Source organism: Ornithodoros turicata, chromosome 2 (assembly GCF_037126465.1).
Source record: "Ornithodoros turicata isolate Travis chromosome 2, ASM3712646v1, whole genome shotgun sequence".
NCBI classification, from domain to species: Eukaryota; Metazoa; Arthropoda; class Arachnida; order Ixodida; family Argasidae; genus Ornithodoros; species Ornithodoros turicata.
Window position 1 is genome coordinate 71,645,906 of NC_088202.1, and position 24,551 is coordinate 71,670,456.

Sequence of the window (24,551 nt, forward strand, 5' to 3'; positions counted from 1 at the left end):
CATCAATAAACCTTTCAGGTCATGTTCTTCCTGTCCTTGTCGCCCCTTGCTGCTGCTTGGCATACCAGGACGCTTTCAACTATTTTCTTGCATCGCAATGAAAGGAAGTGTCTGGCGCGCCTCATCAGCCGCTCCGTACTTTCTTCGTCGTGATATCACAGGCGTTGTCCTCCTGCTTCCGATAGTATTGATTACTGGCGCATTCACATGAGCATGCAGTTGTACCTGAAGACAGATTCTCGTTTAATGCAGAATGCGTTCTACAAACAGGGAATCACGCCACACGAAGCATGTGTCCGTTCGCCCATCCGTGGCATCTCATGTGAAGCGTGCTTTCACTGCACTGGCAGAGTGTACGCAAGAGAAGCCCCCACGGCTTTCCTTGGCCCTCTTTGTGAGCAGACGAAATATTGCTACGATAGTGTGGGACTGCGACAATACGGTATAACAGTGTGTGTCTCCGCGCCAGAGGAGGTCAAGTGTGGAGACACCACGTGACGAAGAGTCTGTCCACTCACAGGGCAGCAATAAGGAGGTGCTTGTAGGCGTCGCTTCAAGAGGTCCTTCACAGGAAAGGTCTCAGGTTGGATCATTATCTCCTTATTTGGGAGAGGAATCAATGAGGTCACTCCCCAGAAACGTGGGTTGGTTGGTTGGTTGATTGGTTGCGTGTTATTTCCAAGGGGTGAGCGGCCACCTTCTTCTTCTTTTTTTTAAGATTCCGTGCGAAGCAGCTGTGGGTATGAGCGGCGCACAGATGTGGACAGAACGAGAGAGGACGGCAGGGAGGAGTTGGGAATAGGGGTTACTATGCCTCCTGGGCCGACTTCAAGGGGAACAGTGCCGACATTCATCTGGAAAGTCTTCGAAAAACCCGGGGAAAACCTCAGACAGCACCGCCGGTGGTAGGATTCGAACCCACCACCTCCCGGTCTTCAGAACGACCTTGGCTACCACCAGTGGCCACTTTCGCTCCTTCATCCTTTTTCTTTCATTTTTTTTTCTACAGTCGTGACGATGCCCACTCGTGCGTGTGTGGCCAACAACGGTAAGCCTATCTCGACATTGCCCCCCCCCCCCCCCTTTGTGGCAACGTGTTGCTCGAGGGAACCATGCGACTTGGTCCAACTTCACAGAAAACTGTGCCGAGATATGCCTTCAGTCGCAGGCACACGAGGAAAAAGAGAAATGCGGAGCTACGCATGCAGTTGGCCTACTTGCGTAGCGTGTGGTCAAGCGTGCCCTTTGGCGCTTAGATACACGCGCTGTGACGATAATGATGTATTGCTATTAAAAATGAACAAGGCGAACCAGAGACAGCAAGACTGCTGCGACAGGACAATGAGGCCGCAGCCTGATCCTGTTCATCACTTGCTTACCTCCTACGAAATGTATTGAAGAGTCCACTCTTTATCACGAATTGCACATCTCGTTAACGTTGACACTATTTGTCTCTTTTGCGGCTGCATTGGCTCTTTAACACTGCCGCTGCGCGTACTTCAGTGTTGTACATATCGACTATGTCTGTATACCCAAATCATATTTTGATTGGGTGTTAGCGCCGCGAAGCAACTGTGGCTATGAGCGACGTACAGATGTGGACAGACGGAGAGAGGATAGCAGGAAGGAGTGGGGGACAGTGGGGCCAAATCATATTACATCTGGCAACAGGCATAAACTGGACAGCGTGTGCACTGTGAATGTTTCTGGCAGATGTCTTTTTAGTAAGTGGCGTACGCTTATTGACTTGCAGAACAAAGCTAATTATCTTGGCCTACACATCATGCTGCCATCTATTCCCTATAGCGCACAGCATCAAAGACGAGCGTGTTTTGGGCACATACGTCTATTCTGAAACTCTTTGGTGTCGCACTACGAATTAGTTGTCATCGGCGCAGTGCTCACCATATCTTAACACTGCCCGCGAAATTACGTATATTTTCTTCAATGTACGATATAACCCAATTCACGAAACCATTTTTGGGGGGACAATTTCAAATGCGCGCTCTGTTTGCACTGGTTTCGCAACACGACTGGCTCTCGCATTGGCACCGCACTCGAGCACAAATCCATTAGGCACACTCGTATCACGCCCAATGGGGATCAGACCATTCGTCATTTTGACGTCCAGCCATTACTGCGTGTTGCAGTGAGGAGAGTATCAACGGAAAATGGTTTGGAACTCGTTAGCAAGTTTTATTCCCTAAAATACGAGGAAGCAGGCTGGCTTGTGAAGTTTGGAGTTATTCACGTTAATCTCTGAGCGCGTTGCATATTTGCGTTGTCAGTGGACGTGTAGTTTCTGATAAGCTAATTTCTGTCAGATTAGATCGAGGCTTGATGTTTTATCGTTTTACGTGGTCCGCTTATCATTCTAAACGCTACGTACTGCCATTTCAGTATGAAGTGGATCCACGAGCTGAATGCGACTCCGACAGTGCAAAGGCGGAAGTCGACGTAGAAGATTGAGGTGAGTGTAAAGTATCACGCTCAGGATATTGGTTTCCTTGTGCAACATCGAAAGGCAGACATACTTTTGAACGAGTGTCATTTCAGCGAATGTTACACGGGATGGATCCTTTTCTCCCCCATTTTGGTGAGCTCGGTCTAAAAAGGAGAAACGCGTTTGGGAGAAACGAACGAAGTGTTTCGTTTTAGCGCACATGTTTTCCTTGTTTTCTAGCGAGTACACATGTGATGGCAACATGCCTTCAGTTTAGGCTTCTTTCATTGTTAACAAATTTCGGGGTAGGTAATAGTCGGGGTACTACCACTAGGTTTTTGCGTGAATACGTCTCGCATGGGACACTGAATCGACAGACACCGTTTTACATTGAGAACGTCTTCTCGAAGTACATGTCTACAGCTTGCCAACGATCGTCGTTAGGTGCTGAACGGACAGCAGTGCTCGTTCGCCGGATCCTCTTCTTGCATGTCAACTGCGTGCTCACTTCTTCGCCGACGTGTTGACTCCGAAGTGGACAGGGTCTGCAGTCTTGTTCTTTGCAGGGCTTCCCGTTCGGCTTTCTTTCTCACACTGTAGAGCCGGCAACGCTCTGCATTGCTCATTGCTCATAGCCGGAACCATTCTGTTTCTCAAGGCACGATGCGTTTTATTAGTCACAAACTTGGGTACTTCGAGCTGACGCCCTTAATACCTCCACAGATGAGTGGTTCACTCTACTACAGATCATCTCACATTGTAGCCTGCGTGTAGTGCTGTGTACACGAACCGACTCTAACTTCACACTTTTGGCAATACAAATGGGACAGGTGCGCTTAGCAAGACTGCCCTTTTGACGCCCTTGACACCCTTTTGACAGCCAACTTCAAACGCGTGCCGCGCTCGCGGGGATCTGAAGGGATGATCGTGGTCGCTTTCATTATCGTTTTCAACTTTCCGAAGAATAGAGATTACGAGAGGTGGGGCCCGGTTGGGTGCCTCACCCCTTGACCTCGTAATCTCTGTTTGAGAGTTTGAGTGACGAAAGTGACAGTTTCCGTGTCGCTCGGCTTTCCAGGATGCCACCCATATCACGGTGCCGATCCACGTCAAAATAATTATATGCAAATTCTGGTGAACCGGTGCGGTGGTAGTGAAGTCTGTTTGCGATGGGGTTAATGACGGAAAAGCAATTTTCGAATCTAAAGCATTGTGTTGCTTTCGTCCACTTTGAAACAGCGACCTGAACAGTCTACTGTCTTTTTCTTAAATCCTGACGCGAAACCCTCATAGCTCAACGCTCTGGCCTTTTCGGTAGCCATCTCTGCCCGGAGGACAGTGAATGCTGTCCGTTTCTAGACAGTTTTGTCGGATTGATATTGAAATGAAGCTTGAAGTCGATATCGCACACGGAAGCTGTATGGTGGGATTCACAGAAAACAAAAGACAAATCGAAGTTGCGCGACACAGAAATAAATATATCTTCCATCTGTTTTGCTTATTCCCCTGTTCAAGAGAAAACGCAACGGGTGAGCAAAAAAATACGTTAGAGTGCGTTTATTGCGTCAGTGTGGGCGTGTACTCGCCTCACAGCCTTTTACTCGCAGAAATGACGTCCGTTGATTACACAGACATCAAAATGAGCCGATCCTTATTTAACGTGGATATTTTATCCGTGGGCGTCTCATTCCCCTTTCACCCGAGTATTCATATTAAATATTACTCGAGGAGTATTATGTGGCTTTGAATCGACGATTCACTTTTCCTGCATGCCCATGAAGTATGTACACGTCGCATTCGTAAGGCATATATAATTCAGCGAAAAATTGTCTCGCCTCGCGATACATGCGACGCTGCAGTTGTTTTCCTCCGGCTCGCTCCTGTACGCTCTCGCAGACACAAGTACATAGTTAAATTTCATAAGCCGCGTCCAACATGGAACCTTTCCTTTTGTCCTTCCGTGCGATTAAAGTGCTCTGATACGTATTAATAGGGAGTTTTTGCGAGTCGTTCGTGCCCGAACCTAACGATCGATTCTGCCGATTCGAAAAGCGAATGGGAAGCGAACTACAGAGACTTTTAGCAAATTGGAAGAATCGTCCATCCCCAAATATGTTCCAGATGGATTTGAGTAACAACTGGATCATTCGCATCTTTTCTTGTAGTAAATATGACATGTCGCAGGGCACTTTCAGGGTTTCCTTGTGTAGAAGGTTGCAGTTGAGGCGAACTACGTCGTTCACCGGGTTGCCAACGCGCTGTCACGCAGACGCCGACACAGTTGGGATCACTCTCACGCTGATGAATCACGATTATCTTGAACGAAGTTTCGCTTTGAAAAGGGTTAATCACCCGTGTGCGAGCCTCTCTCGATACATAGACCAAACAGGGAACGACACGGGGACGAGTACTTTGCATAGCTTTAATGGGCCTTGCATATACACACAAACTTTCTCACAGACTACATGTTTCGACGCAACTGGTGGCTGAGGCGTGTGCAACGTGTGTGCTGCTTTGTATTACATACTCGATGGGGATGGGAGAAGTTGTGCGTGAAGGGATGCATAATGGTGACGTAGAAAAGGGAGGGATTCGGTGCTTTCTTTTAAGAAATTTGGGTAGTCCCACGGAACTACTCACCAGGGAAAAAAGAAAAAAAAAACATCCTAGCTCCTATCAGCAACCTACATTGGGAAGCGCTCTCGAACGTAGTGAAGTCCGGGGTAAATATTCGACGTAATTAATGTCAGGAGGTCACATATAACATGTAAGACGCTACCCGTTACACCGCGCTGTATTTTCTTTATGCAGAGCTCTCCGACTTCTTTTCTTTTCTTTTCTTTTTTTTCTGTCGAGCACAATATAGCTATGCATCCACCCGAGATGCATTCCCTGGGAGTGCGCGAGAAGCGAAAGTTGCAAGGAGGAGGATTTTTCGATTTGTGATACGCGCGTTGGCAGGGGAGGTGGGGGACTGAGGCCCCACCTCCTCATAAGTTGGGTCAACGTGACCCAACTTGAACTAACCCTATGCTGGGCATTGCGACAAGCTGCTCCTGGCGCTTATAGAAGTGCCTTTGCGGTAGTCGGTAATTTAGCCCTTACTGTTGTCTGTTTCGTGTGCATTACTTGTAGCGCTGAAAATGCAGCTGGCGATTTCTGAATGTGATCGGTTGTGCCACCCATATGCTATAGGAGTGTTCATTGTAAAACACAGACTTACATACGAGTAGAGATGACAATAAACGATCCTGCACGGGAAGTGCGCCGGTGTAACGGTGCTGCCACACATACCATTACATTAGCAATGCACAGCTCATCTTATGTCGCTCATCTCAAGCGTAGTGATTTGAACGATGCAACGTTCAGCCTAGCGTATTCTCTTCCGCTCTTTCTCTCTCGTAATTTTGCTTGTACTGCTGGCTTTTTGGATGAGTCGCCAATAGGTGTGCTCAACTCGCTTAACGTTCGACCCATTATTTTTCTGGCCGACTGAATCTGGTACAAATCGTGCTGTTTGAGAATGCAACAACCTACATTTTCCCGAGACGTACAATGCCCAAGCGACGAGCCTTTCGTTTCGGACTGGGTGGATGTTCAGACTGCATAATTCATCGTCGTCGCCTTCCAGACCATGTGCAACAGGAAGCCGGGGAATGCAAATAGATGACCCTGTCAGCCTAGACTCCTTTCTTTTCTGTCGTTTTGCCGGAATGTGACCTGCCCAGACGTCGATTTCGTCTAGCGTCTACGGCGCGCAGTTTCAAATACGAATAGCGCGCATTTGCCTCGACGTGCTTTTGGCACAGGCTAGCAGCGGAAATAAATTAGGCAGTGCTAACAGCGTTCGACGGTGGGTGTACGTCCTGCAATCATATGACTGAATATAATTGCGGAGGTATTCCGTACAAACAGCACCTTTATTCTCACGTAGTGCAAAAACATTTCTACCGCAACAGACCGTTAGCTTCTTTTCAACTTATTGAAGTGGTAGCTCTATGGGTCTACCACTGTCGGCATCCATGTACGTCCGTCCGTGTGACAGCAGGTGTTGTGGAGAAAGTTGCGCGTGAGGAGAAGGCGTGAAAAGGATACGGAAAAGGTAGAACGGAGATGTAGAACATAGAACTAGTGAGGGGCGATAGTCATGCAAACACTATCATCAGTACTATCGATGGTTGAGATGACTACTCATTTAAGTTTCGATAGTTTTGTTCAAAACTATCGATAGTTTCAGCTATCGATAGTAAGCTGGACACAGACCAAACCCCCTTGCTGCAAAAATGTAGAGGTCACTGCTCCGAGTTCTTTATCAATCTAATCAAATACTTATTTATAGTTGCACAGTAGATATATTTCAAATTGTTTCGCACCGTTAGCATGAAAAAAAAACGATTACATAGAACAGAGGAGCCGAAAAACGGACAGGAACTTCTGTCCTGCTTAAGCCAACAAAGCAGAAAAAGAGATTTCGTGGATTGTTGTGCGCTATGCGTATGGTTAACATTAATCAGAGCAGCAGCATACGTTGTCAAACTGTAACTAGTTTATGTTGCTATCACAGCAAGGCTAGTTTGTGACAATCAAGGGCCACTAATTCCGCCTCAGAAATTTTATAGCAGTGTGTAGATGTATACTCCGATAGTTCATAATTCGTGAACTTCATATTTTATTTTCATGATCACATTTTATTTTATTTTATTTTTTTCTTCGGAGAGGTAATTATCAATCATGAGCGAAACGCGATCGTCGAACTGCATGCGAAAAACGAGAATTCAGAAGGTCTTGTTTCCAATGGAAATATGTTCACTTTTAAATTGCGAGTGACTGAACGATAGTTTGCATGAGTGAAACGCGAACTGAGACGTTTTTTTTTAAAGAAACACGAGTAAATGTTTAAATTCGTAGTCAACAAACTATTGAGAGTTTCCAGCAGCAAAAATAATTTCAGAAGGTGTCGTTCTCAAAAGAAACAGCTAAAATTTAAAATTCGCAGCGAGCGGACTATTGATAGTTTGCTGTAGCGGAACCCGAATTCAGGAGGTTTCACTTTCAAAAGAAACATGCTGAAATCATAAATTAGGAATAAATATACTATGGATAACTTGCAGGAGGGAAACGCAATTTAAGAAAGTTTCGTTAGCTGCTCAAATTTTAAATTCGGAGTGAAGAAACTCTTGATAGTTTGCTAGAGCAAAACTAAAATATAATTTCGAATTGAGCAAACTATTGATAGTTTTCAGAAGCGAAACGCGAATTCAGAAGATTTCGTTTTCAAGAGAAGCATGCTAAAATTTAAAATTTTGAGTGAACAAACTATTGGTTGTCTGCCGGAGCGAAACGGAAATAATTTCGCAGAAAGTTTCGTTTTCGAAAGGAACAAGCTAAAACTTTAATTTCGGACTGAATAAAGTATGGATAGTTTGCAGGCAGGAGCGAAGTGCTGGATTGGCTTTGCTTAAGCGACGTGAAGCTCGGTGAAGTGCACCATCGACGCACCAAGTGCACCAGTCACGATACAATCGATACTCTGAAAAACTATCGCGATACTATCGATATTCCGGTTCACTCGATAGTTGGGCAATCGATAGTCAAAAAGTATCAATAGTATCGCCCATCACTACCGTAGAACCGCAGATGCGCGCCAGCTCTGTCACTGTCAGATACGCTGTCAGCCAGTGTGTGCGCGTCGGCGTCGGAGAGCGGGATGTCAGATGAGATGTTTGCATGGTAAAACATATAAAACAAGTTGGTGGGCATCTCGGTATATCGTGTTTTGCAAAAGGACTTTCAATAAACATTTAACAGTATTTCTAAAATGCAGGGTAGATACCTAAAAAAGTTTACCCAACATGACTTCCATTTTTATTGCTTTCCCAAAGGGACTTGGATTTCTGTTCTTTTTTTCTTTTTGTTTTCTTTTTGTCTTTGTTTTTGTAACCCGCAGCGATCGGAACCGTTATTTTGGGGAGTTCGGTTCGGGTTCGGGTTCATGCACATTGGTTCCATTCAGGTTCGGGTTCAGAGCACGAAATTTAAAGGTTCGAACCGGTTTGAACCGGAACACACCGGTCCACTGAAGCTGGAACTTTGAAATGAACTTACTGATATTGCATTCAAACGTGATTTAGGCCGGGTGAAGTACATAAAATAGAACTTTCTCTCACTGAAGTGTTATTTCATAATACTCTGCAAGGAGCAGTTTGGTTCAGAAATGTTTTTTTATTCCGTGTTAGCATCGCGAAGCAAGTGTGGCTATATATGAGCGACTTACAGATGTGGACTGGTGGAGAGAGGACAGCAGGAGGGAGTGGGCGACATGGTGGTGGTGGTGGTGGGGGGGGGTCTAACAAGAGTAGTACACCGGCAAAGCGATCAGTGCGTTGTAGGTAACTTCGGGTATGTAAGTTACAGGACAAAAGTGAAGGAGCCTTTCGCTGAAGGTGTCTCGAAAAACCAAAACCGAACGACGAACTGCCATCTCTAACCTGCCGTTTCAAGCCGGCCTCAGGAAACGCTATAAGAAAATCAGTACCACATCGAACCCTCGTTCATATGCTTTTCGGCTCATGGCTTCGTGAGAGCGCTTGATTTGTTTGGAAATAAGGTTTTAAAAAACGTAGTGAAACCGTTGAAGCCGCCACACTTGGTTTGCTATGGAAATACTGGGAGCTTGCGGGCTGAAGCAAAAGTTTTACCTGAACCGTTTCGTGAACCGGTTATCGGTTCAGTTCCGGTTCGGTTCAGCTATAGAAAAAATAATTTCGGTTCGGTTCAGTTCCAGTTCAACAAAAAATAACGGTCTTTAGCGGTTTTCGGTGCAGGTTCAATCCGGTTCCGATCCCTGAAGCCATGTCATCCTCACTTTTCTATAATTTATTGTTGCTGTTGTTCGTTGTACCTTTAGTTTGCGATGTTGTCAGAGTCCGGACATGCTACGCATGCTTTACTGAAGGTGATGGAAAGAGAACCATCGGTGCCCTTGTGAAACGCGTATTCAACGGCCACTGGTGAAGAAGCGTTCCGCATTACCTCACTCTTGCACCCTTAGCTTAAAGGTAGACTCCCGGACAATGCGAAACTATTATAATGGCTGTGTAAATAAGTTCTATACATTCTTCGGATATGAGAAATATTGTTGGTTTGGCAGTCGGGGACTCGTTAGCTGCCGAAAGAGCTGGGAAGCTCAAAACGAAACCGAAACTTCTGAAGGTTCCCTCTCCTACCTCCTGTACCCACCGTGACGTCACCGGTATAGTCTCCTGTCGGCCACCGGCTGTTTTTCGGGCACGCGCTTTGTAACTTCTTCGTGCCACGTGGATGACCAGTCATCTGCTTCGTCGATTTCATTCTAAAACATTCGCCAGCGGTAAAAGCAAAAGCTACAGTAAGCCGCACACGAGGAATACCGGTGAGGTGAAGCCCAGTGTTGCTGAACTGCTTTCCCGTGGAGGAGCGCCTAATCACTCAAAGGATAGTATTCCCTTTCTAATTATCTGTGCCACTTTGGGATGAGAAATTGCATTCACTGAACTATCATACTAATACGGATTGATGTCGCATGTTACCTCAACTAGTTTTTGGTGCGGAGTCCCCCTTTAAGTTTCGAATGCCACCGGGACTGCCTCGACCACTTGCACGCATCATGTATAGACCGTCGCCTCTTTAGGTTCGGAAAGGTTCCCTTGCCAAATTGTAGCGCATGCGACATCGTGGAGGTCGCTGCACATGCCATTCAAGACTGCACTAAATACCATCGTCATTACCATGACCATTGCCGTGTCTCAGAATCGTCGCCGACCCACCCGGATAGCCGCCTTTTCAGCACCGAAAAAGTTCTTGGGTGCTGGTCACCGAGTGCCTTACACGCAGTTGTGCAACTTTTGAAATCATGCGACCTTCTCGACGCCATTTTTTCATACCTGCTTGTTATTTCGCGCAGGGCATAACGTTAGCACACATAACCATTTCGATCGTTTCAAAATTGTATGCTTAAATTTAAATGTATTGAGTGGCTCTTCCGTCATGGGCCGACGGGACATTATTTCGCAATTTAGCATTACATATAATCAGCTGAAGGTGAAGAAAAACATGTAAAAATCATATTCACGTGAAATACACACTATATTTCGAAGGTACAGCTTGCGTGGTTCCAACATCGTTATGCCAGCACGGGGTATGCACCACCAACTACAAAACGGACCAAAAACATTTTCTTATCAATGAAATAATGCCACAACACGTGTCCCATATATGCATGAGGTTGTGCCAAGTAATGAATGAATCTGAGACAGTACAAATGGGAGCTCTCCGTCGAATGCCGGTGATGAAACACCTTTCGAATACCTTTCTCAGAGCGCTCTGTGTTTTCATAACCCTCATTTTTTTATTGATCACTGACTTCTGAGACACAGTTCTGACGGGCATGCGTATAAATTGGCACGTGGTGGTGATGGTGGTACGATGTTCAAAGGAACAGGAGTGACTTCTCAGACAAGACGGCAAGTTTCACTCCTTTGTGAAAGAGAAAGGGGACAAGGGGGGAGGGAGTTAAATTGAAAGGATAGAGAGGGTCAGAAATTGAATGAAATGAGAAATTAGAAACGTAGAGATAAAGGAAATAGAAGGGAGGGAGAGAGAAGGAAAGCTCCAAACAGACATATTAGTGAGTTTTAGTATATCGTGCGTAAGGCATAGAGTGGTGGTTCTGCGCAATGCGAAAAGCTCTGTTTATGTATTGCGCATGCGTAGAACTACCAACGCTATCTCTTACGTATGCAAAGGCGATAGCCTACAATATATTACACAACTCACTATTGACACGTTCACACGCAGGGTGCGTTATCATGAACCAGCTTCTTCCTCTACCTTTCAGGGGCTCTCAGAATATAGTATACATATATGTATTGTTTATTCTGTTTGTATTCTGTTTGTTCTTTATTCTCTGTTCTTCTTCGTGCATGCATCACCTCAGTGATAAGAGTTATCGAAAACGGTTGGTGAGAGAATCCCGAGTTCAGGCAACGGAAGGTGAATATTTCACTACAAGAAATGCGAAAGTGAAGTTATTGATTGAGCGATTTCTTGAGAAATAAAAAAAAATGGAGACGTGATACCCGACAAAGTCGGGTCAGGCTAATCCAGAACTCGTGAGTAGCGAAGAATTACAGGGCGGTTAACGCGAATTTGAGCGTGTAACTGCTGTTTGTGGATGTTGACATTTTTATTGCTGAAATATGCACGACTACTTTAGAGCGACGAGTACTGCCTTGTGATCAGTGAGGTGAGTGGTGATGTGTAGAGCTGGGATTAGCGGGACAAAAATATGACCAGGAACGCTGAAAATTTTCACTTTCTGGTACAACGTCCCCATCTCTGAGCGTGTCAAAAATGCTTGTATTAGCTTTACATTGTTTGAACTTGTTTCGCATCACCGAATCCGAACCCGGAACCGAAACAGAGGGGGGGGGGATATAGGTTTATTGCAAAACAAAACAGAAAAAAAAAATACGAAAGGTTAGCCTGGCTCCAGCAGCCGACTTGCTATTCCCGCTTACAAAAGAAAAAGGAAAAAAAAAGGAATAATAAAAAGAAAAAAGAAAGACAAATCGAAAAGAGCGAAAGAAGAGGCGCAGTCACAGGCTCAGCGCGAGCCCTGTGTCAGTAAGGAAGCGTACGAGTTCCCTTCCGACGCGCCACTGAATGGGGCGTTGCAGAGGGCCCAGTAGGGTTTTGTGATATAGCAGCAGCGATTTCCCGATACCTTCAAGTTAACAGCTGCCGCTGTAATAAAGAAGAAGAAACCAACCTCAAGATGACCACGGGTTGGCCTGGTACTGCAACAACAACAACTTTATTACGAGATGATGAGTGGGGAGTTTCACCGCCAGGGGCGATGCTCTATCCCAATACTTCAATACGCAATACTGGTACTGCAATAAAGTTATCTTCGATATTATTCTGTATCTTAGCTACAAATCTCGTTTCTTGAAGTGGCATTACACTTTGCTTAAGAATATCACAAGTCTTTTTTTTCTTTCTTTTTCTTCCTGATCTCCATAACTGAGAAAGAATGAGTTGCCGTTACAAATAAGCTGTGATTGAATTGTCGTTTGTATGTATAATCTGCATCTCTCCTCTTTTATGATACATCACACTCCTTTGGGAAGCGAACTCTGTTCGAATTTTCTACTGTTTCTTGTCTGTTCTAGGTGCTACTGTTCTTCATCCCTTGTTACCAAATTCTGTTACGAAATTTGGTCAGTGGGTGAAATACTACAAAAATTCAATGACACCAACCACTTGTACTTCAAGAGCACATCCGGGAGAACATGTTAGGTGACTGGGTTCAGGTTTTCCTTTTACCTGTAGCTCTGTCGCTGCAATTTTGTAGCGAAACAAATAAACAAACAGATATCGTACTTAGGCATCTCAACGAAACAGTCGTGATAAACGTTGTTCACGAAATTTTCGCTTTTGAGACCGGCCCAGTCACAGGCGACACTGGACGCGACACGCGTTAGCTCATTGGGCAAATCTCGTTCCGCTAATGTAGTCTAATGATACGATGCCTAAATTGCACCGTGTTGATGTAATGAAGCTTTCCGTGAGGATTCTATTCAAGATGGAGGACCTCGTTATCGTTAGCACTTCCGCTTCCGTTGAGAAGGAGTATAGTTGCCACGCTACATCACTAATCACGTTTAGATACTTAGATTCACTTTTTAGTGATTCGCATATTACAAGCTGCCGATATGTTACAGCTTAAGCGACCAATTTTTTTTTGTGAATATTAAGTAAACTCCATGGGTTGACGCACACGCCATTTACTAAATAAATTTCTATTCACGTCTCGTTTCTATGACATTATATTAAAGGGGGTGTCCGGACAAAAAACGCAGTTGTACTGAAGGTGCGATCGGAATAGTGGGTGCCTGAAATACATGTCACCGGAATATTTCGTTTTGAAACAGTCGGAAACGTTCGAAAATGAATTTAAACGGATTTTGCAGCCGGCTGCGCGCTCCCGGCTGAATTCAAGCAACAGTGTGCGGACCGACGTCACTGGAGTCTGTTACCAAAGCAGGCTGTCCGTCACAAAATGCGGTCTTCGGATTCTCAATCTGCTGCCGAACAGTCGCTAGAAAGCCTGGCGACGCCGTCAGTTGAGCGATTGGGAATCTCGCCGGCAGTGCCAATTACGTCACCGGAAGAGGCGAAGCAGGGAAGGGCCGTTTAAACTGGAAGCTGGCAGTTGGTTTCGAATTAAATGGTTTTGATAAAAACAGGAACAAATTTTGCTAAACTTTTTCGTTTTTTCTTTTTTTTGGAAGGCATGTCCAAGTGCATATCACGTTAAGTTTATAATTCCGGTCCTCGAGGACACCACCTCTAAACCAAAACCGACGTCTCTACAAAGGAGTTTTGAAGTAACACTGACTATTAGCTTAATTTGACGAAACGCCCAGTGTGCTGCAATATAGTGGACTTGACCTTTTACATGTTTTGCGTTTAGTTTAGTGCGGACTGTCATTTGACGCCCAAAACACCATTTATTACAAGCACATCCAAGCATGGTAACGAAAGTGGTCTTTCACTTTCAGACAGGTGAATGCGCCTTCCCGATGCAATCGGGTTGTGCTGTATTTGCACTGCTCTCTAAGCCTTTTGTTATCGAATACAAAGCGTGATCATCACAATTGAACCATGCAGCGGATCTCCTAGTCCCATCGCTTTAACATCCCTCTCAATGGGGGGAAAATAGCGCAAACCAGAGTATGAAGCGGAATAGTTTAGTGCACCGTGCACTCCTATAACTCAGCGCACATTGTCGAGAACTTCCACACCTGAGGATCCACCAATGAAAGGCATCCACGTTACGTCCACACAGATTGTGAAGAATAATTCTCATTTCGAATTCTCATTTTCTCCGTTTAGACGAGCAAACCTGTATGATGGGGGACTTAGTTGCATGCACTTTCACATGCGTGAGCTACGCGTTCACCGCTGGAGTACGCGCGGATCACGGTTTTTCATGTTATGAAATTCATGTTGCTTGTGTGACTTTAAAATGTAAATAGTAACAGTAATGGGGGTGTTTAAGTATGCTACTGTTCGCAAATTTAATTTCGGGAGCTGCGTGTCTAACAGAACGTATGAGGAACACAAGCGATCATAATAAACATGTCATTTGTGTTACACACTTTGAAGAGAACCATTCTGTATTGATTACAAACTTTCCTGCCAAGACCAATGCATCACTAAAAAATCATTGCCTTTTCATAGCGGGCGTTCCGGATTATCCGTGGGGAGTGAAGCCCGGCCGTCGAAGCGCCGTCTCACTCATAGAGAGAGAGAAAAATAAAACAATAGGAGTTCGCTGCCTTCAGGTATTCCACGGTAAACAAGTCTGACTTCGCTCCTCACGGAGGCGTAATTTACCATTATCTTTCATTCTCCACACAGTCTTTTCGCTAATACTGTCTAATACTGGCTGTCTCCTGGCCTCTAAGGTCTCGTTCACTCACTGAGGGAAAATCGCAACCAGAGCCTTTGTCTACCGGGCAAATGAGTTCTGGAAGCACCGCTTTGTTAAAAGTTTTAAACTGCTTAGTTTTGCCGCATTACGCCGCATGTTTAAGTTTCATGCCTTATTCATAAAGACAATACTACTCAGTTTGTTGTCGGAACCAAGCAATGAGACTATGCATCGCACTTCTTCCCCGTATTTTTGTCACTGGCTTTTCTTGGTTATTGTGCTCCGGAGAACGTTATCTGAGCTGCCTATGGTGAAGTCATTTAATGCATCACCTGTATTTTTAAGTAGGCCTATGTGGCTGGCACATGTAATTTGCACCGAAGTGCTTCATAGTGCGCTACGGATTTGCAGCAAACAACAGTCGTGGTTTCGTGACTAAGGTCAGTGACTTAGCGAGAGCGAAAAAAGAAAACAAAGGAGGAAAGGGGCGATTTCCATTGAAAAGGTCCGCGAGGTACTGGCAAAATATTTCCTTTGGGAAGTGCGAATTTACCCCGTGCGCTTTCTGACTGACACAGGGCTCGCGCTGAGCCTGTGACTGCGCCTCTTGTCTTTCGCTCTTTCCGTTTCCTTTTTTTTTAACGCGGGAATGCAAGTCGGCTTTTGGAGCCAGGCTAACCTTTCCCCTCTTTCTTTCCCCTATTTTTTTTCTTTGCAATAAACCTATATCCCCCCCCCCCCCCGTAAATGGCTTTGCAAGAGAGCGCGCAGCGATTCCTGGCGTCTCGTGACGTCACGTTGGTAGAGGAGTCGTCATTGGCCACCGAGAATCATCTGCTAGCGAGAGCGGGAGGGGTGGCGCAAAAAGCGCATGCAAGAAGAAAGAAAGGAAAAAGAAGTAGCTGTATTGGCGAGGCGCATGACGTTGCAGACTGGCAGCCGATGACAGCAGGATTTCTGACCAGCGAGCTTGAAAGCTCTCTTGCCCTCCAGGATTACGCGCTGCACTCGTAGTTTTTATGTGAATATGTGTCCCAGGGCTTGTAATCCTAATTTCTAGTTCTGCCGACGAATTTGTTCTCGAGTCTTTCCATACCCCCTTCAATTGTGTTAATAACTTGATGACTTTATCTGGTAAGTTCCACCACCAGTTGCACAGTTCTGAAATAGCTTAAACCTCTTGCAGACGACTTTGGCGGACGTTAATCGAGAGTCAAAAGGGAGAGGGCGCAGACTAACTGGTGCATAATGATTAAAAGAACAGAAAACCGAGAGAGACGGGACACGCAGGCAAACACGGAGCGTTGCGGCGAAACTACTATATAGAGGAGCTAGCTGTAGGCATCGGAGTTCGCTCTGCAGATTTCCTGGCTCTATGCTGTAGGCACAACCTCAATCCAGGACCACTAATCGGACTGCCTGGGTTGAACGTGTTTCAACTCCTAATTGGATTGGTTTAAAACCTTTGACAGGAGCGTCACCTCTTAACCCCCGCCCTCTGGTCCAAATTTATGGCCAACGGTCGCGCCTGTCAAACCGTGCGCCCCGTAACGTTGAGCAGTCCAGGCTTCACTCCCCTGATTTAGTGCCGGGGGTAAAGAGGTTCTTCGAACTCTCGAACTCCGTGCTTTCGAGCGTCCAGTGTCGACTGTCGAGTGAGTGAGTGAGTGAATGAAAAAGAAAAAAGATGGAGAAAATTGGCACCACCAACGTGGTCCAGTGTCGATGTTGCGAGCCTTACAGTCTGTCCACTCACAAGGCGCAGCATTAAGGAGCTACACGTAGATCGCAAGGTTCTCCGCATTGGTCCACAGAAGAAACCACGTGCGACAACCATAGCCGCAGTTACATTGAAGGCGAATCGGTGCGAGGAAGTGCGTAAAGTGGACACAACGCGCTTCTGTCGCATTCACGTAACGCGGCTCCTGAGCTCCAAGATGTTGCGTCCTTATTTGGGAGAAGGACCAGTGATGATGCTCCACCTGCAATAGGGTAGACAGGGAAACCTGGGAGCTGTGCGGACAGTTAACCTACTTGCGTAGCCTATAAATACAGTAAAATACCCACGCACCTTTCTTTGCTGTGATGGAGGCAACCTGAGTTTCAACAGGTTTTTTCAAGATTAATCTCTACTTCGTTTAATGAATCACGGAGGAACTTCTGTGACTTGCGCAGCAGGTACCCCATAAGAAGTTTAAATTAAAAACATGTAACATTTCATTGAGTTTCGTCAGCACAGATACAAAACGATGAGCCTTGTGTTGTCCCTATCGTTTTGCATCTGTGTTTCTCAGAATCAAGGTGCTGTTGGTGGTGGTGGTGCTAATGAAAGAGCTCGCCGTTGTCGACCTCACAGAGGTGGGCAACGTCGGGACTAACGCCCTGGGGGAATGTGCGTCCTGGGCGGACTTCTAAGGGAACTGTGGTGACATATGTCTGACACCGTCTGAGGAAAACCCAGGAAACGCCCCAGGCAGCACAGCCGGCACCGGGATTCGAACTCGATGACCCGACTTGACATGACATGGTTACACGACGTGACATGGCCAGCACGCTAACCGCTCAGCCACGCCAGCCTTTTTTTTTTTACTTTTATTAGGGTTCGTGCTACTACGTACAAGAGTGGGATTTAGAATAACAAAAAGTTTCCTCTATATACAGTATACCAGCTCGCTTCCACCAATTGAATTTGTTCTTCTGTTAGATTACTCCGCCCGGGACGTTTACCCTAGACCTGCTGTTTACCCTAAAGCAATCCTTACTCAAGCGTAGAAGGAGGAGAGCGCCCCTTGAAGAGTGCCAGGAGCATAAGGATAAAATCTCGCTTGATTTGAACGGACTAATTTCGGGGGCAAACATTTGTGTAAGAAATTGGAGAAGACAGCGAAGTGCTCGGTTTTCCTCTCGTATTCGCGGTGCCTGCGCGCGTGTTTCCTTTTCGATTTCTTTCGGCCGCCCGATCAGGTCTAGCTGTTTTTCTGGCTCATCCCGGCCACATCGGACGATTAAGCAGCTCGTTGTCCAGTTGAAGTTGTTCTTTCCTACAGTTTGTTCGAAGTCTGAGGTCAACAAATGGAACCAATACAAGAGTTTCTGTAGTCGTTCTTGTTTGAGCTGTGTTGTTCAAATGTCTGGGAATCTCTGCCCATTATTGCGTGCTACGGGAATAAGAAGACACCATCATGATTTTAAATGAATGAGTTGTTGAAATCGTGAGTCTTACATGAACATTGCATAATATACATGTACGTGCGTAATCTCCTCTATCAAAATTGCTTGATCCCTGGCCAAATCCAGCCCACCAACGATCTGCCCTCAAAGCTCTATTTACCTCTTTCTGGACACAATAGGACTTCAATCCTCATTGTGAAAGGGCTCATTATTTCATTCCCCACATCACCACCAGCGATGGGCTAGAGTGTCGCCCCTGGTGATGAAACTCCCCATTCCTAATCTTAAAAATAAAGTTGTTGTGGTTGTTCCCTATGCAGTAGCAGCTATTAGCAGCCCTGATCATCACGCCAATGAACATGTAAAAATATCTGATTCGTGCTCGCTGCTGAGTGTAGTACTCGTAAACTATAATTATCATAATCACTGTGTCGAGAGCACACTGAAACCTCTCTGCTACTCTAATGGCAACCTCTCCCAATGTCTGAATCTTAAAGGACTAGTGAGGTGGGCCCCCATACTTTGTTGCTTAGTTGCGGCCGTGTTCAGCAGCAAATAAAATAAACTCCTTCGACGCCAACGACGAGCGCTGGTCATATATGCAGCGCGCGCATGAGGACTCTTTTCTACACGCCTTTCAAAAGTAATCCACTCATCTAAATAGCGTGTAAGTGGGCGAGATAAGGAGTAGGGTACTTCCTGACGTAAGCGACCCCCGGCATGGGGAAATCATGTGACCCGTAACGCAAACCGGCGCAGCGGAAGCCAGTATCACGGTGTGAACTGAGAACAAAGAAAGGCACGTAGAGTTGGTTGGCACCACGCAAGGATATCGGTCCTGCCGGCCGAGGCTGCTTTCTCCGAATGTTTTGTATGCGCAGTGACAGACAGCGCACCTCACAGCGAAGATATTTTGCATGGTGACTCCTGATGAAGAGCGTGACGAACGAAACAGGCTTCCGAGCCGCGTTACATGTCACGTCGCCGCATCTTGAAGGAAGGAAGAAAACCTTGTTAAGTTTCATCCAACTTGCGATAGCACTTCTCTGTGTCGCAGCCCTATAAAATGAGCACATCTGCATCCCAAATAAAAAACAAAAAGCTAGCGGCATGCAGCCAACAAAAAGGAAAAGAAAAAAGAAAGAGAAGCATTCAGGAGACGAGTAAGTGAACACGACAGGACAACAGGGAGCACACGTGCGACTGACAAGTTCACGCCATGAATGCTGTCGAAACACGGGGCAAGGCTTCCTCGAGCAAGCCGAATACTAGTATGGCAGCAGGGGTCCTCACAAAGCGAAAAAATAATATAAACGAATATGCATGTAGTGTTAGAAAACGCTTTTTAAGGAATTTGTGCTTCCAGGGATCGAGAAGCATCCAAGAGGCGTACTGTCAGGTATTCGCCTGACGCAGGAGCAAATGACGAGGTGAATGAACTATGTTTAAAGGAAACCGTGGAGCGCGCATGCGCTGTTCACGCGAATGTTGAGGAGTGCCTATGTCAAATGATAAAGTTTGGTTTCTGTGCGCGGACTCCCTTTGTAGCGAGAAGTTATGGGACCGTCCGTGTCACTAATTCCTCACCTTCTGCCATTTTCTGAAAGTGCAAAAAAGAAAAGGAAAGTGAAATCGGGAAGGTGTATCTCACCCCTTTCGTAGCACCTCTGTGTGTAAAAAAAAAAAAACGAAGAAAGAAAAGGTGCAAGAAGCAGCAAGTTTATGGCTATGGTAACAAATTTTCTTTATATATAGTTTATGGCTAGGGTTCCGCGTTTTCGGTTTTAATTGAAAAACACCGGAAAACGTACGCCTGGTCAGTATTTCCCTCATTCGGTTTTAATCGAAAAACGTCGAATACAGAGGGACATTCCAGGAACGATGACAGCGATCCCTTATGAAAATGATTTTCCACTTTCTATACAATTCCAATGGATGATCTATCTCCTCTATCCAGTTCCAAGACACTAGATAGAAAGTTCATTGAGAGGGGATAGGTACTTTATCTGTCATATTCTACAGATTTTCTATACAAACATCGCAAACATAATTCTTTCCATTCTGAATCTGTTCTGTATACATATAAGCGAGTTCATCAATAAGTCTGGATTTTGGGCCACGGTGCAGTATGACTTCATGCATGTGCATGTGCATGTGCTCAACTAATAATTAAACAGCATAACTATTAATTGTAATGAGCAGAATGATACTATTTATTAATCATTATTAGGAATATACAATATTTTATCAATTAAATAGCAGAATTTTTTACTGCAATTAACTCCTATGAATTGTTACTATTGTTTTATGGAGTAAAGCTGATGATGATCACGGTTTCCCTTAAACGTTGCCTGATTTACAGTGCTGACGAGAGCCATGCAAGCCGCTGTCCGATGCTGGCATGGCGTGTTTATAGTAAGATTAGCAGGAACCTCATCAAAAAGAAAAGAAAAACTTCAGTGGCGCGTTAGCGGGAAATGCGAGAGAAATGCGTTAGCGTTATGGTCCTTTTCCGTCCATACTTGACTTTCGGGTATCCACTGTCTGTCTGAACCAAACTTCCCATTGTCCACTTCAGGTCGAAACTCGACTTCCGGTTGTCCACCTCCGTGCTGTACCCGACTCTAGCGACTCTATAGCTTCAATTACCCTGTAATTACCCTTTCATTACTGAAGGTGACTGTTATCGCACTGTTATCTGTTTTAGATGGAGTGCACCGTACTCTTTTAGTGGATCCCACATATGCAGGGTGTCCCAGAAAACGTGTCACTGAATTACAATGAAACGACTACGCCACGTAGAATCACGCGGTCAACGGAATTTCTCCTTACTAGGTTTTTGCTAGAGTCATTAAATAGGGAGCAGAGTAGCGACACTGAGCCGCACCGGCGAGCCAGACCGCCATGTTGGGTCCGGCGTGGCTTCGCCTCCTAGCAATGGGACGCCAATGTCCCCCTTCTCCGCCGCAGAACAGCGCTCAGTCGAGCCAGCTCGCAACCGAGGAAACCGGTTTTGGATGGCGGGGACTCAACATGGACGGCGCATTCTTGGAAGGAGAAACCACGTGGCACGATCGGCCTAATAGCGGACACCGAACGGCAGCTCCGGCGCGGAAAAGGAATGCGATACTCTGTACCCCTATTTAGTGACTCTAGTTTCTGCCACCTCCTGATGCGAATGTAATCCAACTTAAATTTTATTACGCTAATTACAGTCGACCCCCGTTTATCCGGACTTCATTTATCCGGATCCCGCGGTATCCGGACAAAAGGCACGGAAACGGATTTTCCTCCATGTATTTTGTTCTCGTTTATCCGGACTTCAGCTTCCGGACTCGGACAAGAATTCCAGGGAACGAAAGTCGAAAATGCTTGTAATCCAGCTTCAGTTATCCGGACTACCGTGAGTAAGAGGAGACGCTGACCCCGCTTTGTCACCCTTTTCGCTATGTTGGGGTTATTCCTATCACACGTCAGGGACCTACATTCCTCCGTAGGGGAGACAACCGTGCACGATGACCCCTTTTCTATTTGTGTGCGTTGGGTCACGTTGACCAGTCGAGTCATTTGGAAATATCTCGAGCAACTGTCCGGTTCTAGAGGGGAAAACTCCAACCCGAGGGCTTGCTGCTTACGGCCCGTTGGCCGATGAAGACATTCCCCTAGCTGAGCTGCGATCCCTGATGCAGAGGCTCACTGCGACTGCCCTAGATGATGCTGCGGTTTCTGCTACGTTGATAAGGATGATGACGTGTGTGCAGCTATGACTGATGACGGTGCAATTGCTGTGATGCCTCCGATGATGTGCAGCAAGACGGTGCCGATGACGCCAGTGAGAAACAAGGCTCCGACATTGACACTTTGCGTCCGCACTGACATTCTTCGAGCAGCGCAACAGCGTGGCTCAACTCTATGCAATTAGCAAAAGTTTGCAGGAATCGAGTGCCTACGCTACTATGTAACAGCTGTCATTGACGAGATTTCTGTGTTTTAATTAAACCTTGCTTTGTAGGACGTTTCTATTCGGTAGTTTCATTTATCCGGATGCCCCGGTATCCGGACGATTTCGCCGGGAACGGCACCGTTGGGACCCCCAATGTGAGAGGGAGAAAGAGCACACTATCGCCTCTCGCGTCTTGGGAAAAGATTAAAAGGAAACAGAAAATGCAACCCAAGATAAGGCCAGTTCCGATAGAGTCACCCGATACATTTGTTTTGTTTCCGCAAGTTAAAGCTCATCTTCGACGCATGAGGCGGCACTGTGCTCCTTCCCCCTCTCCCGTTGGGGATGAAGGAAATACGCGTCTTCTAAGAAGCGCAATGAACAAAAATAAAGAAAAAATGGCGTTCCTTCACGAACTTTTTGCGGGCGATCTATCGAACGGATTTTTGTTCTGAAAACGGCTACGATATCAGGTGACCGAAAGGAACAGATGTTCTCATTGGGACAACTTTGTAGCTTTTATAATTAAAAAGTTAATTAATGAAAGTTAATTAAGACATTGCCTTTGGACTTTGCTAATGCCCTGCTAGGGAGTGCCCTTCAGCATATGCTATATTGCAATTGATTTCATCTTGGAAAAAGTGTTATATATATTTTTAAAACATTTGTTCTAACCTAGCGTGGACACCCTGTATAACGAAACATGGCGAAACACGTGTCCTCTGCTGCTGTCGCATCGTTCCATGAGTATCTATATATATATATGTATATATAGCCGAACGTCATGACTTTCGGAGCCGCCAGAGCATAGTGCTCGACGGTTTTTTGACCGCCTTCGTGCAGTCCGACGAAAGGAGGTCGCCAAACCAAGCCCACAGAGATATAGTTGAAAAAGTGACAATTCTTGAAATTGGAAGAGGGAAAGCACTATTCCAGCGGAACCCGGATGCGGTAAGCCATCCCTCTCTTATCTCTCCCTACTATCCCTGGGTGGTCTGAGCATAGCAACCTCCTTTCGTCGGGCTAAGAACAAGACGCGCAAAGAGTGGTCCAGCACTATGCTCTTTGCGGTCCGAAAACCGTAATGTTTGACTATTTTTCCGATGGGATAGTTCCTCAATATACGTGTCAATAAACCTCTACCCGAGAAACGTCATTATGACGTTGTTAGACACACCGAAACCAAAACAGATCGGAAGGGGAGAGCTGGGTTCCACGAATGGGTAATTGTTCACTGCCTCCTATTGAAAGAAAAGTAGGACCGAAGGTCGCGTCCTTTTCAGCGACCATCGTAATGGTAGCACCCCGATTCGTCCAAATGTTTATTTCGTCCAAGTATTCACAACGTCCAAGTACTCAGCACGTCCGAAAAAAATTGGACATAGTGGGCATTGGACGAACTGAACCAAAGGGGGGGAAACTTGACCAACCCGTCCAAATAACCGTACCGTCCAAACGCTTGGTTCGTCCGAAAAGGGAGGGGGATCTCCGAATGCGAGTGAACAATTGCTTCGTTTACGATTGAAGGTAGGATTTAAACATTCACACCGAAAGATGCCATGCCATACACCAAGTAAAACGAAAAACAAATGCTCAGCCTGCTCTGTTTATTTACTTTTCTTTCTTTCTTTTTTTCATTCCAACAACTGACTTATTAGTTGAAGGTAAGATTTAAACATTCCCACTGAAAGATGTTAAACACCGAGTAAAACGAGAAACAAATGCTCAGCCTGCTCCGTTTAGTTCTTTTTTTTTTTTTTGAACAACTAATTTATTAGTTAGCATGGCCCAGCAAGTGGGACATGCGCTGCAGGTATGCCTTGATGACATGAGCTGAAACTGCTCTGTTACGTCTGTGAAGGGTGCTTCGTTTCCCAGCATCATTTCCCCTGAGCTGTATTTTCCGTACGCCCATGAGAAGGAAGAGCGAGCCTCTTGTATCGTCTCCTGCTTGGCGAAGCCCCATTCAACAGCAGCCGAACGCGTACCTGCAAATGGCGGTAAGAAGCATGAATACAAAGAGAGCAAGGAAGTATATATGAAGCGAGGAAGTATATATGCTATATTCTATTAATTATCATGATGATGTTCCCTGATTATGCGAATTTGTTGCTTACCTGGTTGTGCTTACATTGTGTATGGTAGACTCAAATTCGACGAGGAACTTCGAAAACGTCATGTGGGGTTGGCTCTTGAATTTCATGCGCAGCGAACTATGCCACCCTTCGGCGTGATTGTTTGTGCGGAGATCGTCCTCATCCGCAAACTAATTCCAGAGATGAACGTTGGTAAGCCACTGCCGCTCGAAGTAGTCTACGTAAAGGCAAAGGACCGCAAGTTTCCTTTCAGATCCCTAGATGTTTCCAAAAAAGATCACTGACATTGGGAAACGCGGTACTTAGCGAGAACATAGTTATAGAAAACAACACATTGTTAACTGGACGGTCACTGTAGGTCAGCGGCCCTGTGAACGGGTTTGTGTTTTCTGTGATTCCCCGTTTGATCGATAATCCATT

The 24,551-nt window shown here is 45.7% G+C and overlaps 1 protein-coding gene across 2 annotated transcripts in view; it reads left to right on the plus strand.

Moving 5' to 3' along the window:
* The window catches only part of LOC135385555 (dopamine D2-like receptor), an 844,468-nt gene that overhangs the window by 225,432 nt on the left and 594,485 nt on the right, over positions 1 to 24,551 (plus strand). The window contains exon 3 of one of the 2 annotated variants that reach the window (XM_064614934.1): positions 2,401 to 2,470. The exons of the other annotated variant lie outside the window; for it this stretch is intronic. The gene's annotated coding sequence lies outside the window, so the exon portion shown is untranslated. The remainder of the gene's footprint in view (positions 1 to 2,400; positions 2,471 to 24,551) is intronic. 2 annotated transcript variants of the gene reach the window in all.